The sequence below is a fragment of the Panulirus ornatus genome, chromosome 1, assembly GCF_036320965.1.
Source record: "Panulirus ornatus isolate Po-2019 chromosome 1, ASM3632096v1, whole genome shotgun sequence".
Lineage (NCBI taxonomy): Eukaryota > Metazoa > Arthropoda > Malacostraca > Decapoda > Palinuridae > Panulirus > Panulirus ornatus.
This window is the reverse complement of record NC_092224.1, coordinates 5,758,184-5,775,801: the sequence shown is the minus strand read 5'-3', so window position 1 is coordinate 5,775,801 and position 17,618 is coordinate 5,758,184. Positions and strand designations below refer to the sequence as shown.

Sequence of the window (17,618 nt, the reverse complement as noted above, 5' to 3'; positions counted from 1 at the left end):
TCCATCGCCAGTTTGGTCTCTCTCTCTTTCTCCACACACACACACACACACACACACACACACACACACACACACACACACACACACAGGGAATACGTGGGAAGTATTCTTTCTCCCCTATCCCCAGGAATAACATATATATATATATATATATATATATATATATATATATATATGTTTGTTTTTTGTTTTTTGCTTTGTCGCTGTCTTCCGCGTTTGCGAGGTAGCGCAAGATAACAGACGAAAGAAATGGCCCAACCCACCCCCATACACATGTATATACATACACGTCCACACACGCAAATATACATACCTACACAGCTTTCCATGGTTTACCCCAGACGCTTCACATGCCCTGATTCAATCCACTGACAGCACGTCAACCCCGATATGATGTACCATATCGATCCAATTCACTCTAATCCTTGCCCTCCTTACACCCTCCTGCAAGTTCAGGCCCCGATCACACAAAATCTTTTTCACTCCATCTTTCCACCTCCAATTTGGTCTCCCACTTCTCCTCGTTCCCTCCACCTCCGACACATATATCCTCTTGGTCAATCTTTCCTCACTCATTCTCTCCATGTGCCCAAACCATTTCAAAACACCCTCTTCTGCTCTCTCAACCACGCTCTTTTTATTTCCACACATCTCTCTTACCCTTACGTTACTTACTCGATCAAACCACCTCACACCACACATTGTCCTCAAACATCTCATTTCCAGCACATCCACCCTCCTGCGCACAACTCTATCCATAGCCCACGCCTCGCAACCATACAAAATTGTTGGAACCACTATTCCTTCAAACATACCCATTTTTGCTTTCCGAGATAATGTTCTCGACTTCCACACATTCTTCAAGGCTCCCAGGATTTTCGCCCCCTCCCCCACCCTATGATCCACTTCCGCTTCCATGGTTCCATCCGCTGCCAGATCCACTCCCAGATATCTAAAACACTTTACTTACTCCAGTTTTTCTCCATTCAAACTTACCTCCCAATTGACTTGACCCTCAACCCTACTGTACCTAATAACCTTGCTCTTATTCACATTTACTCTTAACTTTCTTCTTTCACACACTTTACCAAACTCAGTCACCAGCTTCTGCAGTTTCTCACATGAATCAGCCACCAGCGCTGTATCATCAGCGAACAACAACTGACTCACTTCCCAAGCTCTCTCATCCCCAACAGACTTCATACATGCCCCTCTTTCCAAAACTCTTGCATTCACCTCCCTAACAACCCCATCCACAAACAAATTAAACAACCATGGAGACATCACACACCCCTGCCGCAAACCTACATTCAGTGAAAACCAATCACTTTCCTCTCTTCCTACACGTATATATATATATATATATATATATATATATATATATATATATATATATATATATATATATATATATATATATATATATATATTCTCACCAATTTCTGCATTAGATAGGTAGTACCAAGAACACAGGTTAGATATGGCCACATTCCCTCATATCCATTCTCCAGCCGTTATATATAATGCAACGAAACCAGCCCCTGTATCCAAAACAAGGCCAAAGGCCTTTCCTTGGTGTCAAAAGACCGTTTCATATGTCCTTTAACAGCAAGTCGTCTCATGTAAGCCATAAAACTCCAGTTCGCCCTAACCCTTACACGCCTCCCACTCTTCTGCATGTTCATACCCCGAGCCTTTAAGGCATCTTTCAGTCCATTCTTCCACCTCTTCCTTTCTTTAACCGCTCTCCTTGTTCACTCTACTTCTTATATGTATACCCTCTAAGTCATCTTCAGGCACATAACCTTCACCAATCAAGACACTGAAAATCCTAACTAACCAATCAAAGAAATGCAGTAACGCACTTTTTGAAGATATTCAGATGCAGTACCATCCACTCTGGGGGCTTTGTCACAATCCAATATATATATATATTTTTTTTTCTTTTTTTTATACTTTGTCGCTGTCTCCCGCGTTTGTGAGGTAGCGCAAGGAAACAGACGAAAGAAATGGCCCAACCCCCCCCATACACACGTATATACATACGTCCACACACGCAAATATACATACCTACACAGCTTTCCATGGTTTACCCCAGACGCTTCACATGCCTTGATTCAATCCACTGACAGCACGTCAACCCCGGCATACCACATCGCTCCAATTCACTCTATTCCTTGCCCTCCTTTCACCCTCCTGCATGTTCAGGCCCCGATCACACAAAATCTTTTTCACTCCATCTTTCCACCTCCAATTTGGTCTCCCTCTTCTCCTTGCCCCCTCCACCTCCGACACATATATCCTCTTGGTCAATCTTTCCTCACTCATCCTCTCCATGTGCCCAAACCACTTCAAAACACCCTCTTCTGCTCTCTCAACCACGCTCTTTTTATTTCCACACATCTCTCTTACCCTTACGTTACTCACTCGATCAAACCACCTCACACCACACATTGTCCTCAAACATCTCATTTCCAGCACATCCATCCTCCTGCGCACAACTCTATCCATAGCCCACGCCTCGCAACCATACAACATTGTTGTGTATATATATATATATATATATATATATATATATATATATATATATATATATATATATATATATATATATGTGGTGTGGTGTGGTGTGAGGTGGTTTGATCGAGTAAGTAACGTAAGGGTAAGAGAGATGTGTGGAAATAAAAAGAGCGTGGTTGAGAGAGCAGAAGAGGGTGTTTTGAAATGGTTTGGGCACATGGAGAGAATGAGTGAGGAAAGATTGACCAAGAGGATATATGTGTCGGAGGTGGAGGGAACGAGGAGAAGAGGGAGACCAAATTGGAGGTGGAAAGATGGAGTGAAAAAGATTTTGTGTGATCGGGGCCTGAACATGCAGGAGGGTGAAAGGAGGGCAAGGAATAGAGTGAATTGGAGCGATGTGGTATACAGGGTTTGACGTGCTGTCAGTGGATTGAATCAAGGCATGTGAAGCGTCTGGGGTAAACCATGGAAAGCTGTGTAGGTATGTATATTTGCGTGTGTGGACGTGTGTATGTACATGTGTATGGGGGGGGGGGGGGTTTGGGCCATTTCTTTCGTCTGTTTCCTTGCGCTACCTCGCAAACGCGGGAGACAGCGACAAAGTATAAAAAAAAAAAAAAAAAAAAAAAAAAAAAAATATATATATATATATATATATATATATATATATATATATATATATTATCCCTGGGGATAGGGGATTAAGAATACTTCCCACGTATTCCCTGCGTGTCGTAGAAGGCGACTAAAAGGGGAGGGAGCGGGGGGCTGGAAATCCTCCCCTCTCGTTTTTTTTTCTTTAATTTTCCAAAAGAAGGAGCAGAGGGGGCCAGGTGAGGATATTCCAAAAAAGGCCCAGTCCTCTGTTCTTAACGCTACCCCGCTAACGCGGGAAATGGCGAATAGTTTAAAAGAAAAAAAGAAAGATATATATATATATATATATATATATATATATATATATATATATATATATATATATATATATATATATATACGATGTGTACTTTCGTTTAATACATATCCACCAGAATAACCCTGTCCACACACCATGTAAGGAGAGGAAGGTCAGATGTCAGGTCACATAATTAGTGGCCACCTGCACTCCATAGGGATTAATGAAGACCCGCCTCACTGCTACCTCTGTGCTTTTCAGGACCTCAACACTTGTATCTCCCAGTCCTCGGTAGTATAGTGGTGAGTATCCCCGCCTGTCACGCGGGAGACCGGGGTTCGATTCCCCGCCGGGGAGGCAATGTTTTACGGGCCGCCAAGAGGTAAAGGCCTGTGTCACACCAAGCAGAGGTCCAACGATCTTTAAACAAAGAAAAGAAAAAAATCCTCACATATATATATATATATATATATATATATATATATATATATATATATATATATATATTTTTTTTTTTTTTTTTTTTTTTTTTTTTTTTATACTTTGTCGCTGTCTCCCGCGTTTGCGAGGTAGCGCAAGGAAACAGACGAAAGAAATGGCCCAACCCCCATACACACGTACATACACACGTCCACACACGCAAATATACATACCTACACAGCTTTCCATGGTTTACCCCAGACGCTTCACATGCCTTGATTCAATCCACTGACAGCACGTCAACCCCTGTATACCACATCACTCCAATTCACTCTATTTCTTGCCCTCCTTTCACCCTCCTGCATGTTCAGGCCCCGATCACACAAAATCTTTTTCACTCCATCTTTCCACCTCCAATTTGGTCTCCCTCTTCTCCTCGTTCCCTCCACCTCCGACACATATATTCTTTTGGTCAATCTTTCCTCACTCATTCTCTCCATGTGCCCGAACCATTTCAAAACACCCTCTTCTGCTCTCTCAACCACGCTCTTTTTATTTCCACACATCTCTCTTACCCTTACGTTACTTACTCGATCAAACCACCTCACACCACACATTGTCCTCAAACATCTCATTTCCAGCACATCCATCCTCCTGCGCACAACTCTATCCATAGCCCACGCCTCGCAACCATACAACATTGTTGGAACCACTATTCCTTCAAACATACCCATTTTTGCTTTCCGAGATAATGTTCTCGACTTCCACACATTTTTCAAGGCTCCCAAAATTTTCGCCCCCTCCCCCACCCTATGATCCACTTCCGCTTCCATGGTTCCATCCGCTGACAGATCCACTCCCAGATATCTAAAACACTTCACTTCCTCCAGTTTTTCTCCATTCAAACTCACCTCCCAATTGACTTGACCCTCAACCCTACTGTACCTAATAACCTTGCTCTTATTCACATTTACTCTTAACTTTCTTCTTCCACACACTTTACCAAACTCAGTCACCAGCTTCTGCAGTTTCTCACATGAATCAGCCACCAGCGCTGTATCATCAGCGAACAACAACTGACTCACTTCCCAAGCTCTCTCATCCCCAACAGACTTCATACTTGCCCCTCTTTCCAGGACTCTTGCATTTACCTCCCTAACAACCCCATCCATAAACAAATTAAACAACCATGGAGACATCACACACCCCTGCCGCAAACCTACATTCACTGAGAACCAATCACTTTCCTCTCTTCCTACACGTACACATGCCTTACATCCTCGATAAAAACTTTTCACTGCTTCTATATATATATATATATATATATATATATATATATATATATATATATGTATATATATATATATATACATATATATGTGTGTGTGTGTGTAATTTTGATTTATAGGATGGGGGGAGAGTGTGAAGGTTGAGGGAGCACTGAAGAATGTGTGGAAAGGGAGAATGTTGTCTCGGAGAGCAAAATTACGTATGTTTGAAGAAATAGTTCCAACAACATAATACGGATGAGAGATATGGGCTATAAATAGATACGGCAAGTCGGAGGAGAGTAGATGTCTTGGAAATGAAACGTTTGATGACAATATGTGTTGTGATATGGTTTGATCGAGGATAAGAATGATGTGTCGTAATATCAAGAGGGTGGTTGACAGAGCAGAAGAGGGTGTGCTGAAATGGTTTGGAAATTATGAAGAGAATTAGTGAGGAAACCTTGACAAAGAATATATGTGTGTCATAAGTGGAGTAAAAAAGAACAATGGAAATATAAATGGAGATGGTAGGATAGAGTGAAAAAGACTTTGAGCGATCGTGGCCCGAACATGAAGGAGGATGAAAGGCGTGCAAGGGACAGAGTGAATTAGAACGATGTGGTGTGTACTGTCAACGGACTAAACCAGGGCACATACACAAATGTACATATGTACATGTTCATACTTGTTCGCCGTCATCAAATTCCGACGCGAAGCCGAGCCTCAAGAAACAGCGTAAATGCATGAAAGAAAAGAAAAATTGATATAATATACATTCTTTTCTTCCACCCCGTACTTGATCTCCGCCCCTTGCGTCATGTGCAATGCTTCCTATCCATAGCCAGGCCCTATTGGCCTTTCCATGGTGAACCCGAACGCTTTGCATGACCTGGTTCAGACCACTGAAAGCACGTCGACTCATGCATATGTCATCGTTCCTATTCGCTCTACACCGTGCACGCCTTTCACCTCGCTGCATGTCTAGGCGCTGATCAGTGAAACTTTTTTCATTCCATGTTTCCATCGCCAATTCAGTCTCTCTCCCCACACACACACACACACACACACACACACACACACACACACACCCACAGATATATATATATATATATATATATATATATATATATATATATATATATATATATATACATATATATATATATATATATGTTCAGTGTTGTAAATGGAAATGGTGAAGAGCTTGTAGATTTATGTGCTGAAAAAGGACTGGTGATTGGGAATACCTGGTTTAAAAAGCGAGATATACATAAGTATACGTATGTAAGTAGGAGAGATGGCTAGAGAGCGTTATTGGATTACGTATTAATTGACAGGCGCGCGAAAGAGAGACTTTTGGATGTTAATGTGCTGAGAGGTGCAACTGGAGGGATGTCTGATCATTATCTTGTGGAGGCTAAGGTGAAGATTTGTATGGGTTTTCAGAAAAGAAGAGTGAATGTTGGGGTGAAGAGGGTGGTGAGAGTAAGTGAGCTTGGGAAGGAGACTTGTGTGAGGAAGTACCAGGAGAGACTGAGTACAGAATGGAAAAAGGTGAGAACAATGGAAGTAAGGGGAGTGGGGGAGGAATGGGATGTATTTAGGGAATCAGTGATGGATTGCGCAAAAGATGCTTGTGGCATGAGAAGAGTGGGAGGTGGGCTGATTAGAAAGGGTAGTGAGTGGTGGGATGAAGAAGTAAGATTATTAGTGAAAGAGAAGAGAGAGGCATTTGGACGACTTTTGCAGGGAAAAAATGAAATTGAGTGGGAGATGTATAAAAGAAAGAGACAGGAGGTGAAGAGAAAGGTGCAAGAGGTGAAAAAGAGGGCAAATGAGAGTTGGGTTGAGAGAGTATCATTAAATTTTAGGGAGAATAAAAAGATGTTCTAGAAGGAGGTAAATAAAGTGCGTAAGACAAGGGAGCAAATGGGAACTTCAGTGATGGGCGCAAATGGGAAGGTGATAACAAGTAGTGGTGATGTGAGAAAGAGATGGAGTGAGTATTTTGAAGGTTTGTTGAATGTGTTTGATGATAGAGTGGCAGATATAGGGTGTTTTGGTCAAGGTGGTGTGCAAAGTGAGAGGGTTAGGGAAAATGATTTGGTAAACAGAGAAGAGGTAGTAAAAGCTTTGAGGAAGATGAAAGCCGGCAAGGCAGCAGGTTTGGATGATATTGCAGTGGAAATTATTAAAAAAGGGGGTGACTGTATTATTGACTGGTTGGTAAGGTTATTTAATGTATGTATGACTCATGGTGAGGTGCCTGAGGATTGGCGGAATGCGTGCATAGTGCCATTGTACAAAGGCAAAGGGGATAAGAGTGAGTGCTCAAATTACAGAGGTATAAGTTTGTTGAGTATTCCGGGTAAATCATATGGGAGGGTATTGATTGAGAGGGTGAAGGCATGTAAAGAGCATCAGATTGGGGAAGAGCAGTGTGGTTTCAGAAGTGGTAGAGGATGTGTGGATCAGGTGTTTGCTTTGAAGAATGTATGTGAGAAATACTTAGAAAAGCAAATGGATTTGTGTGTAGCATTTATAGACCTGGAGAAGGCATATGATAGAGTTGATAGAGATGCTCTGTGGAAGGTATTAAGAATATATGGTGTGGGAGGCAAGTTGTTAGAAGCAGTGAAAAGTTTTTATCGAGGATGTAAGGCATGTGTACGTGTAGGAAGAGAGGAAAGTGATTGGTTCTCAGTGAATGTAGGTTTGCGGCAGGGGTGTGTGATGTCTCCATGGTTGTTTAATTTGTTTATGGATGGGGTTGTTAGGGAGGTGAATGCAAGAGTTTTGGAAAGAGGGGCAAGTATGAAGTCTGTTGGGGATGAGAGAGCTTGGGAAGTGAGTCAGTTGTTGTTCGCTGATGATACAGCGCTGGTGGCTGATTCATGTGAGAAACTACAGAAGCTGGTGACTGAGTTTGGTAAAGTGTGTGAAAGAAGAAAGTTAAGAGTAAATGTGAATAAGAGCAAGGTTATTAGGTACAGTAGGGTTGAGGGTCAAGTCAATTGGGAGGTGAGTTTGAATGGAGAAAAACTGGAGGAAGTGAAGTGTTTTAGATATCTGGGAGTGGATCTGGCAGCGGATGGAACCATGGAAGCGGAAGTGGATCATAGGGTGGGGGAGGGGGCGAAAATTCTGGGAGCCTTGAAGAATGTGTGGAAGTCGAGAACATTATCTCGGAAAGCAAAAATGGGTATGTTTGAAGGAATAGTGGTTCCAACAATGTTGTATGGTTGCGAGGCGTGGGCTATGGATAGAGTTGTGCGCAGGAGGATGGATGTGCTGGAAATGAGATGTTTGAGGACAATGTGTGGTGTGAGGTGGTTTGATCGAGTGAGTAACGTAAGGGTAAGAGAGATGTGTGGAAATAAAAAGAGCGTGGTTGAGAGAGCAGAAGAGGGTGTTTTGAAATGGTTTGGGCACATGGAGAGAATGAGTGAGGAAAGATTGACCAAGAGGATATATGTGTCGGAGGTGGAGGGAACGAGGAGAAGAGGGAGACCAAATTGGAGGTGGAAAGATGGAGTGAAAAAGATTTTGTGTGATCGGGGCCTGAACATGCAGGAGGGTGAAAGGAGGGCAAGGAATAGAGTGAATTGGATCGATGTGGTATACCGGGGTTGACGTGCTGTCAGTGGATTGAATCAAGGCATGTGAAGCGTCTGGGGTAAACCATGGAAAGCTGTGTAGGTATGTATATTTGCGTGTGTGGACGTATGTATATACATGTGTATGGGGGTGGGTTGGGCCATTTCTTTCGTCTGTTTCCTTGCGCTACCTCGCAAACGCGGGAGACAGCGACAAAGCAAAAATAAAAAAAATATATATATATATATATATATATATATATATATATATATATATATATATATATATATATATATATATACATGCAAAACCTTTACTTCACCATGAAGACATATATGCCCAATCACCACTGGAAATACAAAATATAGATGATGTGTACTTTCGTTTAATACAAATCCACCAGAATATCCCTGTCCACACACCATGTAATCATAGGAAGGTTAGGTTAGATGTCGTGTCACATAATTAGTGGCCACCTGCACTCCACAGGGATTGATGAAGACCCGCCTTACTGCTACCTCTGTGCTTTTCAGGACCTCAACACTTGTATCTCCCAGTCCTCGGTAGTATAGTGGTGAGTATCCCAGCCTGTCACGCGGGAGACCGGGGTTCGATTCAACGCCGGGTAGGCAATATTTTACGGGCCGCCAACAGGCAAAAGCCTGTGTCAGACCAAGCACATGTTTTACACTCTTTAAAAAAGAAAAAAAGAAAAATAGAAAAAATAAAAAATCTCCCCCATCTGTTTGATGATGTATTAAACAAAAGTCCTTACCTTATATTTCTTTTCTCTCTTTCCAGTAGTAATTGTGCAAACATATTTCTATCTATCTATCTATCTATCTATCTATCTATCTATCTATCTATCTATCTATATATATATATATATATATATATATATATATATATATATATATATATATATATATATATATATATATATATGATGGTGATTCTTAGGGTAGGGGGGAGAGTGTGAAGGTTGTTGAAGCACTGAAGAATGTGTGGAAAGAGAGAATGTTGTCTCGCAGAGCAAAATTAGGTATGTTTGAAGAAATAGTTCCAACAACATAATACGTATGAGAGACATGGGCTATAGATAGACACGGCAGGTCGGAGGAGAGAGGATGTCTTGGAAAGGAAACGTTTGATGACAATATGTGGTGTGATGTGATTTGATCGAGGATAAGAATGATGTGTGGTAATATCAAGAGCGAGGCTGACTGAGCAGAATTTGGTCTCCCACTTTTCCTTGTTCACTTCACCATTGACACATATATCCTCTTGGTCAATCTTTCCTCTTTCATCCTCTCCATGTGACCAAACCATTTCAAAACACCCTCTTCTGCTCTCTCAACCACACTCTTTTTATTACCACACATCTCTATTACCTTATCATTACTTACCCGAACAAACCACCTCACACCACATATTGTCCTCAAACATCTCATTTCCAGCACATCCACCCTCCTCTGCACAACTCTATTCATAGCCCACGGCTCGCAACCATATAACATTATTGGAACCACTATTCCTTCAAGCGTACCCATTTTTGCTTTCCGAGATAATGTTCTCGACTTCCACACATTCTTCAACGCTCCCAGAACTTTCGCCCCCTCCCCCACCCTATGATTTACTTCCGCTTCCATGGTTCCATCCGCTGCCACATCCACTCCCAGATAGCTAAAACACTTCACTTCCTCCAGTTTTTCTCCATTCAAACTTACCTCCCAATTGATTTGGCCATGAACCCTACTGTACCTAATAACCTTGCTCTTATTCACATTTACTCTCAGCTTTCTTCTTTCACACACTTTACCAAACTCAGTCACCAGCTTCTGCAGTTTCTCGCATGAATCAGCTACCAGCGCTGTATCATCAGCGAACAACAACTGACACTTCCCAAGCTCTCTCATCCATAACAGACTGCATACTTGCCCCTCTTTCCAAAACTCTTGCATTCACCTCTCTAACAACCCCATCCATAAACAAATCAAACAACCATGGAGACATCACACACCCCTGCCGCAAACCTACATTCACTGAGAACCAATCACTTTCTACTCTTCCTACACGTACACATGCCTTGCATCCTCGATAAAATCTTTTCACTGCTTCTAACAACTTGCCTCCTACACCATATATTCTCAATACCTTCCACAAAGCATCTCTATCAACTCTATCATATGCCTTCTCCAGATCCATAAATGCCACATACAAATCCATTTGCTTTTCTAAGTATTTCTCACATGCATTCTTCAAAGCAAAAACCTTCACTTCACTGTGAAGAGATATATGCACAATCACCACTGAAAATACAAAATATAAACGGTGTGTACTTTCGTTTAATACATATCCACCAGAAATAACCCTGTCCACACACCATGTAAGGAGAATGTCAAATGTCGGGTCACATAACTAGTGCCTACCTGCACTCCACAGGGATTAATGAAGACCCGCCTCACTGCTACCTCTGTGCTTTTCAGGACCTCAACACTTGTATCTCCCAGTCCTCGGTAGTATAGTGGTGAGTATCCCCGCCTGTCACGCGGGAGACAGGGGTTCGATTCCCCGCCGGGGAGGCAATATTTTACCGGCCGCCAACAGGCAAAGGCCTGTGTCAGACCAAGCAGAGATCCAACGATCTTAAAAAAGAAAAAAAAAGTATCCTCCCAATCCTGTCTAAGGATGTATTAAATGCAAATACTCACTGCTTTTATATTCTCTTTCCAGTTGTAATTGTATATGTATGTGTGGATCAGGTGTTTGCTTTGAAGAATGTATGTGAGAAATTCTTAGAAAAACATGGATTTGTATGTAGCATTTATGGATCCGGAGAAGGCATATGATAGGTTTGTTAGAGATGCTCTGTGGAAGGTATTAAGAGTACATGGTGTGGGAGGTAAGTTGCTGAATGTAGTTAAAATGTTTAATCGAGCATTTAAGGCATGAGTACGAGTAGGATGAGAGAAAAGTGATTGGTTCCCAGTGAATGCCGGATTACGGCAGGGGTGCATGATGTCTCCATGGTTGTTTAATTTGTTTATGGATGGGGTTGTTAGGAAGGTGAATGCAAGAATTTTTAAGAGATGGGCAAGTATGCATCCTGTTGTCGACGAGAGGGCTTGGGAAGTGAAGTCAGTTGTTGTTCGCTGATGATACAACGCTGGTGTCTGATTCGGGTGAGAAAGTGCAGAAGTTGGTGACTGAGTTTGGGAAAGTGTGTGAAAGTAGAACGTTGAGAGTAAATGTGGACAAGAGCAAGGTTATCAGGCACAGTAGGGTTTAGGGACAAGTAAATTGGGAGGTAAGTTTGATTGGAGAAATACTGGAGGAAGCGATGTGTTTTAGATATCTGGGTGGGGATTTAGCAGCGGATGGAACCAAGGAAGCGTATGTGAGTCACAGAGTGGGGGAGGGGGCGAAGATTCTGGGAGCGTTGAAGAATGTGTGGAAGGCGAGAACGTTATCTCGGATTACGAAAAATGGGTATGTTTGAAGGAATAGTGGTTCCAACAATGTTATATGGTTGTGAGGATGGGCTATGGATAGGGATGTGCGGGGAATGGTGAATGTGTTGGAAATGAGATCTTTGAAGACTATATGTGGTGTGAGGGTTTTATCGATTAATTAATGAATGGGTAAGATAGATGTTTGGAAATGAAAAGAGTGTGGTTGAGAGAGTAGAAGATGGTGTATTGAAATGGTTTGGTCACATGGTGAGAATGAGAGAGGAAAGATTGACAAAAAAGATATATGTGTCAGCGTTTTGGAACCACTATTCCTTCAAACATACCCATTTTTGCTTTCAGAGATAATGTTTTCGTCTTCAACACATTCTTCAACGCTACCAGAAACTTCGCCCCCTCCCCCATCCTGTGACTCACTTCCGCTTCCATCCGCTGGCACTGCGACTCCAAGATATCTAAAACACTTCACTTCTTCCAGTTTCTCTCCAATCAAACTTACCTAATTGACTTGTCCCTTAACCCTACTGTACGTAATAACCTTGCTCTATTAACATTTACTCTCAGCTTTCTTCTTTCACACACTTTAACAAACTCAGTCACCAGCTTCTGCAGATTCTCACCCGAATAAGCCACCAGCGATGTATCATCAGCAAACAATAGCTGACTCACTTCCCAAGGCCCCTCATCCACAACAGACTGCATACTTGCCCCTCTCTGCAAAACACTTGCATTCACCTCCTTAACAATCCCATCCATAGACAAATTAAGCAACCATGGAGACACCATGCACCCCTTCCGCAAACCGACATTCACTGGGAACCAATCACTCTCCTCTCTCCCTATTCGCACACATGCCTTACATCCTCGATGAAAACTTTTCACTGCTTCTAGCAACTTGCCTCCCACACCATAATACTTTGATACCTTAATACCTTACTACCTTCCACAGAACATCTCTATAAACTCTATCATATGCCTTCATCAGATCCATATATGCTACATGCAAATCCACTTGTTTTTCTAAGTATTTCTCACATACATTCTTCAAAGCAAACACCTGATCCACACATCCTCCACCACTTCTAAAACCACATTGCTCTTCCCCAAACTGATGCTCTGTACATGTTTTTCACCCTCTCCATCAATACCGTCCCATATAATTTCCTAGGAATACTCAACAAACCTATACCGCTGTAATTTAAACACGCACCTTTATCCCCTTTGCCTTTGTACAATGGTATCATGCATGCATTCCGCCAATCCTGAGGCACTTTACCATGAGTCATACATATATTCAATATCCTCAGCAAGCAGTCAACGACACAGTCACCCCCTTTTTTAATAAATTCCACTGCAATACCATCTAAACCCTCCGCCTTGCCGGCATCTTCCACAAAGCTTTCACTACCTCTTCTCTGTTTACCAAACTATTCTCCCTGACACTCTCACTTCGCACACCACCTCGACCAAAACACCACATATCTGCCACTCTATCATCTAACACATTAAACAAATATTGAAAATACGCCCTCCATCTCCTTCTCACATCACCACTTCTTGTTATTACCTCCCCATCAGCCCCATACCCCAATGTTCCCATTAGTTCTTTTGGCTTAAGCACTTTATTTAGCTCCTTCCTATACTTTTATTCTATTTTCCTTAGAATTTAATGATACTCTCTCATCCCAAATCTCATTCGCCCACTTTTTCACCTCTTGCACCTTTCTCTTGACATCTTGCCTCTCTCTTTTATACATCTCCCAGACATTTGCATTATTTCCCTGCAAAAATCGTCCAAAGGCCTCTCTCTTCTCTTTCACTAATAATCATACTTCTTCATCCCACCACTCACTACCCTTTCTAATCTGCCCACCTCCCACGCTTCTCATGCGACAAGCATCTTTTGCGCAAGCCATCACTGCTTCCCTAGACACATCCCATTCCTCCCCCAATCCCCTTACGTCCTTTGCTCTCACCTTTTTCCATTCTGCACTTAGTCTCTCCTGGTACTTCCTTACACAAGTCTCCTTCCCAAGCTCACTTACTCTCACTACTCTCTTCACCCCAACGTTCTCTCTTCTTTTCTGAAAACCTCTACAAATCTTTATTTTCGCCTGCGCAAGACAATGATCAGACATCCCTCCAGTTGCACCTCTTAGCACATTAAATTCCAAAAGTCTCTCTTTCACGCGCCTATCAATTAACACGTCATCCAATAACGCTCTCTGGCCATCTCTCCTATTTACATACATATGCTTTTGTATATCTCTCTTTTCAAACAAGGCATTCCCAATCACCAGTCCTTTTCCAGCACACAAATCTACAAGCTCTTCACCATTTCCATTTACATCGCTATTCTAACTTTCTACAAGGGGAAACAGAAGGGGTCACGCGGGGAAAGCTCATCCTCCTCGAAGGCTCACACTAGGGTGTCTAAATGTGTGTGGATGTAACCAAGATGAGAAAAAAAGGAGAGATAAGTAGTATGTTTGAAGAAAGGAACCTGGATGTTTTTGCTCTGAGTGAAACGAAGCTCAAGCGTAAAAGGGAAGAGTGGTTTGGAAATGTTTTGGGAGTAAAGTAAGAGATTGGTGAGAGGACAACAGCAAAGGAAGGAGTAGCAATACTCCTGAAACAGGAGTTGTGGGAATATGTGATAGTGTGTAAGAAAGTAAACTCTAGATTGATATGGTTAAAAATGAAAGTGGATGGAGAGAGATGGGTGAATACTGGTGCATATGCACCTGGGCATGAGAAGAAGGATCATGAGAGGCAAGTGTTTTGGGAGCAGCTGAAAGAGTGTGTTAGCAGTTTTGAGGCACGAGACCGGGTTAAAGTAGATGGGTTATTTGAATGCAAAGGTGAGTAATGTGGCAGTTGAGGGAATAATTGGTTTACATGGGGTGTTAAGTGTTGTAAATGTATGTGTGTGTGTGTGTGTGTGTGTGTGTGTGTGTGTGTGTGTGTGTGTGTGTGTGTGTGTGTGTGTGTGTATATATATATATATATATATATATATATATATATATTTTTTTTTTTTTTTTTTTTTTTTTTTATACTTTGTCGCTGTCTCCCGCGTTTGCGAGGTAGCGCAAGGAAACAGACGAAAGAAATGGCCCAACCCCCCCATACACATGTACATACACACGTCCACACACGCAAATATACATACCTACACAGCTTTCCATGGTTTACCCCGGACGCTTCACATGCCTTGATTCAATCCACTGACAGCACGTCAACCCCTGTATACCACATCGCTCCAATTCACTCTATTCCTTGCCCTCCTTTCACCCTCCTGCATGTTCAGGCCCCGATCACACAAAATCCTTTTCACTCCATCTTTCCACCTCCAATTTGGTCTCCCTCTTCTCCTCGTTCCCTCCACCTCCGACACATATATCCTCTTGGTCAATCTTTCCTCACTCATTCTCTCCATGTGCCCAAACCATTTCAAAACACCCTCTTCTGCTCTCTCAACCACGCTCTTTTTATTTCCACACATCTCTCTTACCCTTACGTTACTTACTCGATCAAACCACCTCACACCACACATTGTCCTCAAACATCTCATTTCCAGCACATCCATCCTCCTGCGCACAACTCTATCCATAGCCCACGCCTCGCAACCATACAACATTGTTGGAACTACTATTCCTTCAAACATACCCATTTTTGCTTTCCGGGATAATGTTCTCGACTTCCACACATTTTTCAAGGCTCCCAAAATTTTCGCCCCCTCCCCCACCCTATGATCCACTTCCGCTTCCATGGTTCCATCCGCTGACAGATCCACTCCCAGATATCTAAAACACTTCACTTCCTCCAGTTTTTCTCCATTCAAACTCACCTCCCAATTGACTTGACCCTCAACCCTACTGTACCTAATAACCTTGCTCTTATTCACATTTACTCTTAACTTTCTTCTTCCACACACTTTACCAAACTCCGTCACCAGCTTCTGCAGTTTCTCACATGAATCCGCCACCAGCGCTGTATCATCAGCGAACAACAACTGACTCACTTCCCAAGCTCTCTCATCCCCAACAGACTTCATACTTGCCCCTCTTTCCAAGACTCTTGCATTTACCTCCCTAACAACCCCATCCATAAACAAATTAAACAACCATGGAGACATCACACACCCCTGCCGCAAACCTACATTCACTGAGAACCAATCACTTTCCTCTCTTCCTACACGTACACATGCCTTACATCCTCGATAAAAACTTTTCACTGCTTCTAACAACTTGCCTCCCACACCATATATTCTTAATACCTTCCACAGAGCATCTCTATCAACTCTATCATATGCCTTCTCCAGATCCATAAATGCTACATACAAATCCATTTGCTTTTCTAAGTATTTCTCGCATACATTCTTCAAAGCAAGCACCTGATCCACACATCCTCTACCACTTCTGAAACCACACTGCTCTTCCCCAATCTGATGCTCTGTACATGCCTTCACCCTCTCAATCAATACTCTCCCATATAGTTTACCAGGAATACTCAACAAACTTATACCTCTGTAATTTGAGCACTCACTCTTATCCCCTTTGCCTTTGTACAATGGCACTATGCACGCATTCCGCCAATCCTCAGGCACCTCACCATGAGTCATACATACATTAAATAACCTTACCAACCAGTCAACAATACAGTCACCCCCTTTTTTAATAAATTCCACTGCAATACCATCCAAACCTGCTGCCTTGCCGGCTTTCATCTTCCGCAAAGCTTTTACTACCTCCTCTCTGTTTACCAAATCATTTTCCCTAACCCTCTCACTTTGGTAAAGTGTGTGAAAGAAGAAAGCTAAGAGTAAATGTGAATAAGAGCAAGGTTATTAGGTACAGTAGGGTTGAGGGTCAAGTCAATTGGGAGGTGAGTTTGAATGGAGAAAAACTCTAGGAAGTGAAGTGTTTTAGATATCTGGGAGTGGATCTGGCAGCGGATGGAACCATGGAAGCGGAAGTGGATCATAGGGTGGGGGAAGGGGCGAAAATTCTGGGAGCCTTGAAGAATGTGTGGAAGTAGAGAACATTATCTCGGAAAGCAAAAATGGGTATGTTTGAAGGAATAGTGGTTCCAACAATGTTGTATGGTTGCGAGGCGTGGGCTATGGATAGAGTTGTGCGCAGGAGGATGGATGTGCTGGAAATGAGATGTTTGAGGACAATGTGTGGTGTGAGGTGGTTTGATCGAGTAAGTAACGTAAGGGTAAGAGAGATGTGTGGAAATAAAAAGAGCGTGGTTGAGAGATCAGAAGAGGGTGTTTTGAAATGGTTTGGGCACATGGAGAGAATGAGTGAGGAAAGACTGACCAAGAGGATATATGTGTCGGAGGTGGAGGGAACGAGGAGAAGAGGGAGACCAAATTAGAGGTGGAAAGATGGAGTGAAAAAGATTTTGTGTGATCGGGGCCTGAACATGCAGGAG

The 17,618-nt window shown here is 42.4% G+C and overlaps 2 non-coding genes across 2 annotated transcripts; both read left to right on the top strand.

The window, feature by feature from the left end:
- Positions 1-3,703: 3,703 nt before the first annotated feature.
- On the top strand, positions 3,704-3,775 carry TRNAD-GUC (transfer RNA aspartic acid (anticodon GUC)). The gene has a single exon. It is a non-coding gene; the product is annotated as a tRNA-Asp (tRNA).
- A 7,441-nt stretch (positions 3,776-11,216) lies between these two features.
- TRNAD-GUC (transfer RNA aspartic acid (anticodon GUC)) lies at positions 11,217-11,288 on the top strand. The gene has a single exon. It is a non-coding gene; the product is annotated as a tRNA-Asp (tRNA).
- The last annotated feature ends 6,330 nt before the right edge of the window (positions 11,289-17,618 follow it).